At 41.1% G+C, this 14,582-nt stretch overlaps 1 pseudogene; it reads left to right on the plus strand.

Annotated features, from left to right (window-relative positions):
* The first annotated feature begins 7,988 nt into the window (after nt 1-7,988).
* Nucleotides 7,989-9,179, plus strand: LOC128047544 (ferritin heavy chain-like; annotated as a pseudogene).
* The last annotated feature ends 5,403 nt before the right edge of the window (nt 9,180-14,582 follow it).

Here is a 14,582-nt window from a genome sequence, read left to right on the forward strand (position 1 = left end):
GTAAAGAATCTGCCTGCAATGTGGAAGACCCTGATTCGATCCCTGGGTCAGGAAGATCCCCTGGAGAAGAAACTGGCAACCCACTCTGGTATTCTTGCCTGGAGAATCCCATGGACAGAGGAGCCTGGCGGGCTATATATAGCCCATGGGGTCGTAAAGAGTCGGACACGACTGAGCAACTAACACACACACGGTTGTCGTTCAGTCACTCAGTCGTGTCTGACTCTGCAACCCTACGGACTACAGCACGCCAGGCTTCCCTGTCCTTCGCCATCTCCAGCAGCTTGCTCACACTCAAGTCCATTGAATGGGTGATGCCATCCAACCATCCTCTCTCAGTCGTCCCTTTCTCCTCCGGCCTTCAGTCTTTCCCAGCATCAGGGTCTTTTCCAATGAGTCAGTTCTTCACATCAGGTGGCCAAAGTATTAGAACTTCAGCATCCTTTCAATGAATATTCAGGACTGATTTCCTTCATGTTGACTGGTTTGACCTCCTTGCTGTCCAAGGGACTCTCAAGAGTCTTCTCCAACACCACAGTTCCAAATCATCAATTCTTTAGTGCTCAGCCTTCTTTATGGTCCAACTTTAGTTCAACTTTTCTGTTAGTCCAAAATTATGTCAAAACAAGGAGTTAAACGTAAAAGGTTTACTTGACAAATACATGAGTGGATCATTTTCTAGATACTCCACTTTCTTTAGTTTCTGGATTTAGATGTAAGAAGGATTATATGGAGGAAAAATTAAAAGTCTCTTACAGATACAGAGAACAGACTTGCGGTTGCCACAGGGGGTGGGAGTTAGGGGAGGGAGGGATTGGGAGTTTGGAATTAGCAGATGCAAACTAGTATATATAGGATGGATAAACAACAAGGTCATACTGTATAGCACAGTATTCAATATCCTGTGATAAACTGTAATGGAAATAATATGAAAATGAATATATATATATATATATAACTGAGTCATTTTGCTATTCAGCAGAAATTAAAACATTGCAAATCGAATATATTCCATAAAAACGTTTCAAAAAACAACAAAAATCAAAAAGTCTCTTAATGATTATTATATCCTTAATTTGCTTTAACAATGTGTGCCAAAACTACCTCCCAAATTTACCTCCTTTTGTCATTTTTTCTTAAAAGGGCCTTTGGATCCCAGAAATTGAGGTTTTCATTACATGAACTGCAAGTCATTTTGCTCCTACTTTGATGTGGAGGGAAAGAGGATCGTTTGCCAGCCTTTAGCACAAAATGAAGAGGAAAGAGTAATTAGAAAATTACTCTTGGAATAAACTAGAAAGGCGCTTGGGTCCCATTTTAGCTTCGGCCACCAGGAGTTAGTACAGCTGAGAGCGAAGTTGATCCTCAGCGGCTCTCAGTTTCAGGAGGCTCTGGGCAGCAGGGCCAGGGGGCGGGACGAGGGAATCTGTGAATCTTCGTTCCGCTCCTCTGGTCTGAAAGTGCATCTCCTGTGGCTTGACTGCTGGGAGGGTGAAAAAGGAGTCTAGGCCGTCTAGGATTGGCTGAAACGTGTGTGGTTAAGAGTCTAGCCCAACGGATAATTAGAAGCGGATTCTGGGAACGAGCAGAGGATTTTTTTCTTTTTAAAACAACACACCCTCCGTCTTTTCTTAATTCAATTCTGCACAGGTTGCCTCGCCCGACTCCCTCTAGTGGCCCCGAGGAGGATAGTCACGGCAGGAGCAGCCTTTGTGTTTCTGACCGTGGCTTCCCTGTTCAGACAAGAGTCATGAGAAGTGGTTTCTTGTTTTAAGAGGAAGAGCCTTATAAATTAGTTAATTCAACCTTAGTTAAGGATGTTAAAATCTAGAGAGGTTAAAGAAATGTCCTGAGGCCACAGCAAATTAAAGGGGCAACCCAGGACAGGAACAGCAGTCAATTGACTGCAGTCCCTAGCCTTTCCCAGGATAACCTGAAGAGGAGCCCCACTGGCTTCCCACATGCACGGAGAATCTCCAAAGCCATACTTAGAAGAAAATACAAAGCCCTTATCTCCTTATCAGAGTCCTGCAGACCTTGCCCAACTTCTTTTCTGCCCTTCTCCCAGGTTCCATGGGCTCCCACCAGTTGCTTTGGTGTCGAGCCCGCAGAACTCTGACTTTAGATGGTGCATCCATGTATCTGTTCATAATCTGTGTTCCAAGGTAGAGTAACCTCTACAAAGGCTGCTTTTTCTTTCTTGCTGTTTCCCCAACACCAATCACAGGATAGGTGTATTTGATTCCCATGACTGACCTAACAAATCACCACAGCCTTGGTAGCCTAAGGCAAGCCTATGCGCTTACCTTTCTGGAGGCCAGAAGTCTAAAATCAATTTCACTGAGCCAAAGTCAAGGTTTTGGCAACTCCCTTCCAGGGGCTGTATGGGAGAATCAGTTCTTTTTCTTGCAGTCTCTGGTGGCTGGTGGCAGTTCTTAGCTTGCGACTCTATCATCCAATCTTCAAGGCCATCTTTAAATCTCTCTTTGTCCTTCTCATAAGGATACTTGTGATGACATTCAGGACCCACCCAGTCCCTTTGCAAGGCAGGAAATTGCGGTTCCTGAAGACTTAAGTGATCGTCCTAGTCAGACAAGTAGGAGGTCGCAGACATAGGTTTGAACCCAGGCAGTCTGACTCCAGGGCCCCTCCACTACCCTGTACAGCAGTCTGACGACACTTGTGCTTTTACAGTTCCTACTTTACAGTTAAGCCCAGTTAACTATCCTAAGTCCTATTCTAGACTGCAGGGATACAAGGAGATCTAGGGTCGATCCTTATTCTCCAGGATATATCCATTTATGTGTAAAGAAAAGGCATTAAGTCAGAGAGTGGTTACCCTTGTGTGGCAAACTGACTAAAAGAGCATGAAAGGCTTCTGGGAGCCTGTAATGTCATTTCTTGCCCGGGAGCCTGTAATGTCATTTCTTGCCCTGGTGCTGGCTACAATAGTGTGTGAAACAGTTTGGAAAAGTTCATCACTGTACACTTGTAATTTATGCACTTTTGTCAGTGGGTACTATATTTTGAAAAAGACCAAAGAGGGCATAAAGTCAGGGCTCTAGGAAATGTCAAGAGAGGCCATAAGGCAGTCTCTCCCACAGCGCTGAATGTCTAGGCCATTTCTTAGCCTTCTCACTAACTATCTGACTAATAAAGGGCTGTGAGGTAGGCGGTAAAGAAGTGAGGATTTTCCAGGGTCTTTCCTATCAAAATTCCCAAGGTCAGCCCACCTCAAATTCAGTTTGGCTGTAAAGCAGAAATGAACAGACATTTTTAAGTAACATTTAAAATGTTGCCAATAAGGATTAACTCCTCTCCCCAAAGAAATCTGTTAATATTATGACATAAACTTTGAAAATCCTAGGCTAAACAAATTTTGATCCCTTTTTGACTGCAGGACTTATCAGAGCCTTTAATATATTAACATGAAATGTAAGACTATCCCTGGGTCAGGAAGATACCCTGGAGTAGGAAATGGCAACCCACTCCAGTATTCTTGCCTGGAAAATTCCATGGACACAAGAGCGTGGCGGGCTACAGTCCATGGGGTCATAAAGAGTAGGATACAACCGAGTGACTGAGTACACGTGCACACACAATGTTCAGTCGCTCAGTCATGTCCATCTCTTTGCGACCCCATGGACTGCAGCACACCAGGCCTCCCCGTCCATCAACAACTCCTGGAGCTTGCTCAAGCTCATGTCCATCAAGTCAGTGATGCCATCCAGCCATCTCATCCTCTGTCATACCCTTCTCCTCCCGCCTTCAATCTTTCCCAGCATCAGGGTATTTTCCAATGAGTCAGTTCTTCACATCAGGTGGCCAAAATATTGGAGTTTCAGCTTCAGCATCAGTCCTTCCAGTGAATATTCAGGACTGATTTCCTTTAGGATGGACTGGTTGCATCTCCTTGCAGTCCAAGGGACTCCCCAATGCCACAGTTCAAAAGCATCAATTCTTCGGGGCTCAGCTTTCTTTATAGTCTAACTCTCACGTCCATACATGACCACTGGGAAAACCATAGCTTTGACTAGACAGACCTTTGTTGGCAAAGTAATGTCTCTGCTTTTTAATATGCTGTCTAGGTTGGTCACAGCTTTTCTTCCAAGGAGCAAGCGTCTTTTAATTTCATGGCTGCAGTCACCATCTGCACTGATTTTGGAGCCCAAGGAAATAAAGTCTGTCACTGTTTCCATTGTTTTCCCATCTATTTGCCATGAAGTGATGGGACCAGATGCCATGATCTTAGTTTTTTGAAGATTGAGTTTTAAGCCAACTTTTTCACTCTCCTCTTTCACTTTCATCAAGAGGATCTTTAGTCCCCCTCTTGTGCACATGCAAGAGGGAGATATATTTTGCTTTTTTTCACAGACTTATTTTACTATGGAATACTTTATTTGTATTCTTAAGACTTTCATGATTAATGTTCTAAGGGACAAATTTTGGGAAGTGCTATTGTAGAATCCTAATTCACAGATCCATTTCACCCAAAGATTGTGCAGACTGATGTTTCAAAGTATTCCCTGAGGCCTGTCTAGGTTACTCTCACTGTCCCTCCACAAGCCATAAGTGTTGCTTCAAGTGACCAAATAAAATATCCCATAACCTAAAGGTCTGGTAAATGATGGGGGCCAGAAGACAGCTGGAGAACAGAGAAGGATTGGAGAGCAAAGAGAAAGAATTACAGTGACTTGAGCTCCAGATTATCCTGAAGAGTCATAAGAGTATTTTGGTTGAACAAAATGATCATTTACTATGAAGATGCAGCATGTTCTCTCCTTTAAAAAAAAAAAAAGGAAAAAAGAGTGGACTCTGGACTCAAGGACAAGATGGAACTGGAAACCTGGATGCCACCAAGGCTTCCTCTCTGTCAGTGGTCCTCAGGATCCCCTTCATCATTCTCTCTCTGTAGACTTCTGATTTTGCTTCTTGGCTGGCAATATGAAAAATATGGTGACCAACATTTCCAGAGTTTGTCTGTCATTGTCCAGTCATTAGGAAAAAGGGTCAACTGACTTTAATCCCAAATTCCTAAGAAAGAGATATTGGTCAGGCTGCTAGCTACTGGTGAGAACACTGGGTAGGTCACAGAACATGCCAGTCATACAATGATTGTGGGGTATAAGGGTACAGTATGGATGCCCATATACAGGTGTGGAGCTGGGCAGACCACCTAAAAGATGGCTGTTCAAATACAAGATGTGTTCTGGGTGCAGCTGGTTTTTAAAAGCACTTTCTCGCTTTCTATAAATAAATAAACAGGATTTTTTTTAAAATGATTTTCAGTTCTTCAGAATCATGATCCAAAGCAGTGGCTCTCCTCTGCTGACCTGTAGATGTGTCCTATGGAGGGGATGCTACAGTCTGTGCTAGCCATTTCTGAAAATCATTTCAGCCAAGAAACATGAGAGATTGCATTTTTTAAAAAATGATTTGTTTCTTTCCTCTAAAATCTGAGTCCATGGAGGGAAATTTGGTTAATTAACAATATTTGTTTTGAGAAACTGGTTATTTAAAGCTTCACTGGGCGGAATTTCAGTTGTTTTAGACTATTACATCCTCCATATTTAATGCCATCGTTTCGAAAATGGATTGACTTCAGAAGTACTTTTCTCTTGCTTTGGAGATTTTGCACATTGGCCCAAATGGGTTTTTATTTTCCATTTTAATTTATACAGTATAAATACAATGTTGGACTTCTTCAGAGTTAACAGTTTCACTGTGCAGATGTTTCTTGAAAGCCTTTTCAATTCATGTGCTGGTTTAAAAAAAAATTTTTTTTTATTAGCCTGGCAGGCAGCCAGAAAAAAGAAAATTCCATTTTGCATAGAACTATAAGATTTTCTTCCTTGTTCTTTCCCCACCCCCAGCCAGCTACAGGATTATTAGGATTAAAGATGCCATAGTGACATCTTGTGGTCAACTGCCAGAGACACAGCAAAAAGCGGTGGGATGACAAAAGTGATCTAGTTCATTCTCCCACAAGTATTTCTTGATTTATGTTATTTGCTTTTTATTTACCAGTTGGCTGAAATCACTCTAGAGTTCCAGGTTGTTTTGCTCTACGGGAACTACTCAAATTTACCCCATAGAAAGGATAAACATGCTGTGTTCTGGAAAGGAAAAGAAGGACATAACTTTTGTTTTGCCTTTTTGTTGGACTCTCTCCTGCAAACAGTATTGCACAAGCTACTCAGTAATAACTCTGAAAAATACTGAACTCTTTTCACTAAAAACAGACAAGAAACAGTGATTCTAAATGAGCTCTCATTCTTTATAATTCTAAGCTTTTAGCAACTAACAGATTGTTTATTTAGCTTGTTTAGTATTTAGATGAAATGTATAAATAATAACCTTGCAAACTTTATTTCTTCACCCAAACTAGTGTCAGTTCAGTTCAGTTCAGTTCAGTTGCTCAGTCGTGTCCGACTCCTTGCGACCCCATGAATCGCAGCACGCCAGGCCTCCCTGTCCATCACCAACTCCCGCAGTTCACTCAGACTCATGTCCATCGAGTCCGTGATGCCATCCAGCCATCTCATCCTCTATCGTCCCCTTCTTCTCCTGCCCCCAATCCCTCCCAGCATCAGAGTCTTTTCCAATGAGTCAACTCTTCGCATGAGGTGGCCAAATACTGGAGTTTCAGCTTTAGCATCATTCCTTCCAAAGAAATCCCAGGACTGATCTCCTTTAGAATGGACTGGTTGGATCTCCTTGCAGTCCAAGGAACTCTCAAGAGTCTTCTCCAACACCACAGTTCAAAAGCATCAATTCTTCGGTGCTCAGCTTTCTTCACAGTCCAACTCTCACATCCATACATGACCACTGGAAAAACCATAGCCTTGACTAGACAGACCTTATTTGGCAAAGTAATGTCTCTGCTTTTGAATATGCAATCTAGGTTGGTCATAACTTTCCTTCCAAGGAGTAAGCGTCTTTTAATTCCATGGCTGCAATCACCATCTGCAGTGATTTTGGAGCCCAAAAAAAATGAAGCCTGACACTGTTTCCTCTGTTTCTCCATCTATTTGCCATGAAGTGATGGAACCAGATGCCATGATATTCATTTTCTGAATGTTGAGCTTTAAGCCAACTTTCTCACTCTCCTCTTTCACTTTCATCAAGAGGCTTTTTAGTTCCTCTTCACTTTCTGCCAGAAGGGTGGTGTCATCTGCATACCTGAGATTATTGATATTTCTCCCAGCAATCTTGATTCCAGCTTGTGCTTCTTCCAGCCCAGTGTTTCTCATGATGGATTCTGCATAGAAGTTAAATAAGCAGGGTGACAATATACAGCCTTGACATACTCCTTTTCCTATTTGGAACCAGTCTGTTGTTCCATGTCCAGTTCTAACTGTTACTTCTTAACCTGCATATAGGTTTCTCAAGAGGCAGTTCAGGTGGTCTGGTATTCCCATCTCTTTCAAAATTTTCCACAGTTTATTGTGATCCACACAGTCAAAGGCTTTGGCATAGTCAATAAAGCAGAAGTAGATGTTTTTCTGGAACTCTCTTGCTTTTTCGATGATCCAGCGGATACTGGCAATTTGTTCTCTGGTTCCTCTGCCTTTTCTAAAACCACCTTGAACATCTGGAAGCTCACAGTTCACTTATTGCTGAAGCCTGGCTAGGAGAATTTTGAGCATTACTTTACTAGCGTGTGAGATGAGTGCAATTGTGCGGTAGTTTGAGCATTCTTTGGCATTGCCTTTCTTTGGGATTGGAATGAAAACTGACCTTTTCCAGTCCTGTGGCCTGACTAGTGTCAATGGAGATTAAAAACCTGCTTGCATAATTCTTGATTTTTAAAAAATAAATATAGTAAATAATATACAACAATAAAAAAATATTATTGGAAGCTTTGTAAAATATACAAAAAAGATATGATATAGTGTTAAAAAAGCACAACACCAAATTATATATCAGCTGTGATCCTATATGCACACCAGTGTGACAATCTATACAGTGTAGAAGTCTACACAAGTATGGATGCGAATGTCAATATCAAGGCCTACGTGGAGAAGGGTGTAGACACAGAAATAAGCCCAGAAAAAACACTTATACTAATAAGCATTTTCTGTTTCATTATACTATTGTTGTTGCTGTTCAGTCACTAAGTTGTGTCCAAATATTTGAGGCCGTATGGACTGCAGCAAGACAGGCTTCTCTGTCCTCCACTGTTTCCTGGAGTTTGTTCAAATTCATGTCCATTGAGTTCACATACTGCTGAAGCCTAGCTTGTAGGATTTTGAGCATTATCTTGTTAGCATGTGAAATGAGTGCAATTGTATAATAGTTTGAACGTTCTTTGACATTGCCCTTCTTAGGGATTGGAACAAAAACTGACCTTTTCCAGTTCTATGTGAAAAAAAAAAATAATTACCAAATTTCTTCCAAACCAGAAATTAAAGCATATTATAAAATTATAGTGATAGGCTTCGTGGAGAGTCGCCAGTTTGTTGCTTCAACAGTGCTTGAACCGAACCGGCTGCTCATCCCCCGCACCTGCAGGCCACTCGGAGCAAGCCCTCCTCACCACCTGACAGGGCCCTCCGACCGCCCAAGGTCCCTGCTGCCAGTCCAGTGCCGCGCAGCTGCCGCTGGCCACCGCTGCCTCTTGTCAGCCACCTGCCGTGACGACCGCACCCCCCTTGCAGGTGCGCTAGAACTACCACCAGTACTTGGAGGCCTCCATCAACGGCCAGATCAACCTGGAGCTCTACACCTATGCCTACCTGCGCATGTCATACTATTTTGACCACAATGATGTGGCTTTGAAGAACTTTGCCAAATACTTTCTTCACCAATCTCATGAGGAGAGGGAACATACTGAGAAACCGATGAAGCTGCAGAACCAACGAGATGGCCGAATCTTCATTCAGGATATCAAGAAACCAGACCACGATGACAGGGAGAATGGGCTGAATGCAAGGGAATGTGCACTGTGCTTGGAAAGAAGTGTGGATCAGTCACTACTGGAACTGAACACGCTGGCCACTGAAAAAAATGACCCCCATCTGTGTCACTTCATTGAGACTCAGTACCTGAATGAGCAGGTAGAAGCCATCAAAGAACTGGGTAACCACATAATCGCATTGTGCAAGCTGTGGGCCCCTGGATCTGGCCAAGCAGAGTACCGCTTTGACAAGCACACCCTCGGACACGGTGAGAGCTAAGCCTCGGGCTGCCTTCCCACAGCCACAGGGGTGACTTTCCTGGGCACCAAGGCGGTGCATGCATATTTGGGTTACCTTCACCTTTCTATAAGTTGTACTGAAACATCTACTTAACTTCTTTCTTTAGCACCATTCCTTCAAATAAAGTAATTTGGTACCCCCCCCCCCAAAAAATAAATAATAAAACTATCGTTATTAAAAATATATAGCGCTGATACATAAATAGATTGAGAGACCAATGAAAAAGAATAGAAAGTCTAGAAGAGACCTAAGAACACATGGGAATTTAGTATGTGATAAATTTAATATATCTTAAAGAGCAATATCGCAAATCCACAGAGAAAAGATAGGTTACTCAGTTAAAGACTTTAGGATAGCTGCATGGCCATCTAAAAAGAAAGTTGGATCCCATACCTCACACCTTACACCCAGAAAAATTCAAAGAGGTATGAAAATTTGAATATAAAAAAGAATAGTGTATTACAAGTGATGTAAGAAACCATGAGAGAACTATTTAATAATCTCAGAGTGCAGAATACCTTTGCATTTATGACACACATGAAACAGAAGCCACAACACTGTGCAGAAAAAAAAAATCAAAGACAAATGACAAAACTGGAAGGAAGAAATATTTGTAATAGACATCATGCTAATTTCTCTAAATATATAATGAATTTCTAAAAATCAATAAGGAGCAAACCAATGACCCAATTAAAAAATAGGCAGTGATTTGCAGCAACATGGATGGACCTAGAGACTATCATACTAAGTGAAATAAGAAAGAGAAAGACAAATATCTTATGATATCACTTATATGTGGAATTTTTTAAAGTGATACAAATGAACTGATTTACAAAACAAAAACGTACTCACAGACATAGAAAACCAACTTATGGTTACCAAAGAGGAAAGGTGGTAAGGGATAAATTAGGAGTTTGTGATTAACAGATACACAATACTATATATAAAATAGAGATGCAACAAGGACCTACTATATAGCAGATAGAACTATATTCAATATCTGGTAATAACTTATAACGGAAAAGAATCTGAAAAGGAATGTGTATATATATATATACATATGTATAACTGAATCACTTTGCTGTACACCAGAAACTAACACAACATTGTAAATCAACTGTACTTTAATAAAATTAATTTAAAAAATAGACAAATGTTATGAACCAACTCTTCTCAGCAAAGAAAACCCAAGTAAGTCTTAAAACATGTGAAATGGAATTCAACATCACTCACAATTGGAGAAATGTACTTTACAGCTATCAGAAAATGCCGTTTTGCATCTAGCCCATTGGCAGAAATCAAACTTTGATAGGAGACTGTATTGGTGGGGGTGTGGGGATAAAGGCCTTCTCCTACATCACTGGTGCAAGTGGAAATTAGAACAATCCTTGTGAAGAACAATCTGTGAATGAACATATCCTTTGACATAGCTATTCCACTCCCAGGAATTTATAGAACAGAAGATGCTCCCATATGCAAAATGACTTATGTACATGGTCATTCACTGCAGCAATGTTTAAACAAAAAGTTTAAACAGCAGTGTTTCAGCAAAATGCTGAAAACATCAGCAGAATATTAGTTAAGGAAATCATAATACATCCACATAAAAGAATACTGTGCAGCTCTAAAACAAGACAAGGGTGACATTCTTTATGGATGGATGCAGATCATCTCCAAGATATATTGTTAAGGTGAAATTCAGGGCTTAAAAATGTATAGATTGTGCCATCATTTATCTTACAAATCAAAAAAGAAATACACTGAATATACATATCTGCTGATGTTTACAAAATCTGTCACTTGAAGAAATCCTAACAATATTTAGCTAAAAATCCAGAATGAATGACCTCTGAATGTCCAGACTCACTCAACATGCGGAGACCTTGGTTATGCTCAGGGCTATATACTCTTCAATGGAAGGTCAGGGAAGACTAATAGCAGAGATGTGAAGAGAACCCTCAGGGAGGCCTGAGAGCTCCCTAAAGGTGTCCTCCCAAAAATGGGATTGTTTTCAAACCATGTGAATTTTTATTTTTTTCTTAATCAATTGATATAAATCTGACATTCTCATCAACAATATATTTACATTTATTTTAAGATAATGATTTCTTTTCCTGCAAGGAAGATGCACTGTATCGGTCTGAGGTCTCAGACACCCACAGATACATAGTGGCCTCCACTCACCTTTGGCAGCACCAGAGATTTACCTAGGATCATACTCACATCTTTAACTATCCAACTTATTATGCTTGATCTTTCCTCCAGAATTCCAAATAACAACAAAAATAACAGATTTGTTGCACACTTGGCATTCTATTTGAATGCTCACAGTAATCCTAGAATATGAAGATGATTAATACCCTCATTTTAAAAATGAGGGTTAAATGGCTTGTCCAGCATCACACAAGCTAAAAAGTAGAAAGGCTAACATTGCGCCACAAATGAATCAGACACCAGCATTATTTCTCTTTCTCTATATCAAGCAATTTCCAGTTTTCTCTACACTCCTCTTCAACACCGTCTTTATTTGGTTCTCTTTCTAGTGTGCCTCCTTGATTTATTAAACATTATAATTTCCTCTGGTTTCAGAGTCTACAAATTCTAGTGATTCTCAATCCTAGCTGCACATTGGACTCTCTTGAAGGGATTTTAAAATACACCCATGACCAGAGAATTCCTGGCGGTCTAGTGGTTAGGATTCAGCACTTTCACTGCCATGGCCAGGGTTCAGTTCCTGGCTGGGGAACTAAGATCCTGCAAGCCACCCAGCAAGATATATACATATCTCCATACCCATGACCAGAACTCACCCCTAGACAGTTTGTTCTCATTAGTCTGGGATGAGATCTAGCAAACAGTGTTTTCAACCACTTATCTCTACTCCTAGTGTCTAGTAGACATTCACTAAATATTTGTTACCTGAATGAATGAATGGATGATGAAAGAATAAATGAATGAATGAACGAACACTTGAGAGTCCCTTGGACTGAAAGGAGATCAAACAAGTCAGTCCTAAACGAATCGAATATTCATTGGAAAGACTGCTGCTGAAGCTGAAGCTCCAATACTTTGGCCACCTGATGCAAAGAGCTGACTCGTTGGAAAAGACCCTGATGCTGGGAAAGACTGAATGCAAAAGAAGCGGGTGGCAGAGGAGGAGATGGTTAGATAGCATCACCAACTTAATGGACATGAATTTGAGCAAACTCCAGGAGATAGTGGAGGACAGAGAAGCCTGGCATGCGGCAGTCCATGGGGTCGCAAAGAAGTGGACACAACTTAGCGACTGAACAACAAGATGCCAAAATTGTTTTTGACCATAAATCAAGAGCAGTTTTGAAAGCCCTAGGCTAGGTGATAAATACAGAATTGTTTTCCCATCTCCTTCTGGGATGCTGGGATAGAAGGAAGCTGCATCCCTGTAACCCACTCCCTTTCCACACAAAGGATAACTATAAATAGCAGCTCTGAATCACATGAGGGTTATGTAATACAAAGTTCACAGAGCAGGCTGCCTTTATCACTCAGGCTTAAGTTGCACTGAAATGGAAACTCAGCTGATGCCCTATGTATTAGTTTCTCCAAATGATGAAAGTCTGCAACATTTGTCCAGATCATCTATTTCCATCGCCCAGGTTTGAGGCTAGTTGCCAGGACCCTTCTTGCCAAAGAATTCCTCCTGTCTTTCCAGATAACAAGTAGGCAATTTCAGCAGAATTATTTTTATTTGCAAAGATAAGACCAGGAATTTCCCCTGGTCAAATGCAAAGGCCATGAACATTAGCTCTTCAGACACTTGGGAACACTAGATCACAGCCTCCAGTGAGGGGGTAGATATAATACACTTCTGATTATGGTTCCAGAGAGGTCACCCCTGCTTGTTTCTGTAGAGATTTACTGATCATCTGAAATCCTTTGGTGAAACTCAAATCCACTGTGTACCATTTAGAAGGGGTTTGGCATTCTCTAACAATAGGGTTACCAGCCTGCCTAGGGAACGGATTCTACTACCTCTGAACACACAATTGACTCTCACTGGCTGATAAGGGGGACTTTGGAATAAATGTTTCCACGAGTCAAAGGGCAAGTATTCAGTGGCAGAGATGGGTATCCACATTCTCCTTTTCTTTTTTAATGCCCAACTAGCCCTTATTTCCCAGCCTGGCTTGCAGTTAGCCATGGCCATGTGACAGTGTCCTAGCTGATGCAATGTGAGAACTGAGGTGTACTATGTTCAGACCTCTCCAGGCACTTTGCTCTGATTTTATCTGCCTTCTGGACAGTTGGTATGGAGATGCCTCCTAGGCAACTCTGGAAGCCATGGGTTGAAGATGCTAGAGCATCACCAGTCTTGGAATTGAGAAGCTCAGAATTCTTGTGTGAAATTAGGTGAGGATGTTTGCAAGGGTCACCTGGCTTACCTTTACAAGGATGGGCAATTTTTCCAAATTTCATCTCAAAACACAGACACTCTGTTCCAAGCCAAGGCCTGAACTGGAGGAAAGGGATACTTCAAGTAAAATTCACATTATACTCTGGATGGCTCTCTGGAACAGTTGATCAAAATTGAAATCTTTATCAAACTGTAAGTCAAGAAGATAAAAAAGAATCTTTTAAGACCTTTCTGTAATTCAAATCATAATCCACATTCCTGACCTAAGTACTTTTAAAAATATCACAGACTAGTAATTCTTTTAGTGAAACACAATTTATATTTTTCAGAAGCTGTAATGACTTCCATGATATCACTGAAGTGAGAGCAAAGGCAGAATGGGGAAAGAAGAAAATATTAATTGAACACTTAAATGAAAGTGAAAAATAATCCTCAGCCTAGAAATTGACTGTGGTACAGCCGAAAGGATTCCTGGGCAGAAAGCAGACAGAGTGTTCAATGCACAGACAGTGAGTAAATAAGCAGAACTTGTTGGTGAAGTTGGTAGAATGCTCTGGAATTCTATTCCAGAGACAGAATGATCACGATAGATGATGCTTGCTTGGCATCTATTGTCAAATGTAGATGTCTGGCAACAGAAGAGAGGGGAAGTCTGTTCCCAGTTGATGCCCTTCCAACTCATATCAGGGGCAAGGAGTGAAGGGGGTTAATAAAGCATGGTGCTTATTTGGGAAAATAAGTGAAAAGTCACTCTGGAGAAGAGCTCCAACATCAAATAAAAGAATTCTTCAAGTATGAGGCGGGAAAGTAAGCTCTTAAAACTTAAGATCTTGGCAGGAAGGAAGGGCTGATTGAACTAAGAAGAAATCTATCCTTCCTTTGTCTGCATTAGAGAGATATGGCACAGACTGAAGGACCTTACTCAAATTTTACCACTCGCTCTAGAAACCTTGTATGAAGTCCCTCCTCAGCCATCAGGCCAAATCTGA

The sequence above is a fragment of the Budorcas taxicolor genome, chromosome 5, assembly GCF_023091745.1.
Source record: "Budorcas taxicolor isolate Tak-1 chromosome 5, Takin1.1, whole genome shotgun sequence".
Classification (NCBI taxonomy): Eukaryota; Metazoa; Chordata; class Mammalia; order Artiodactyla; family Bovidae; genus Budorcas; species Budorcas taxicolor.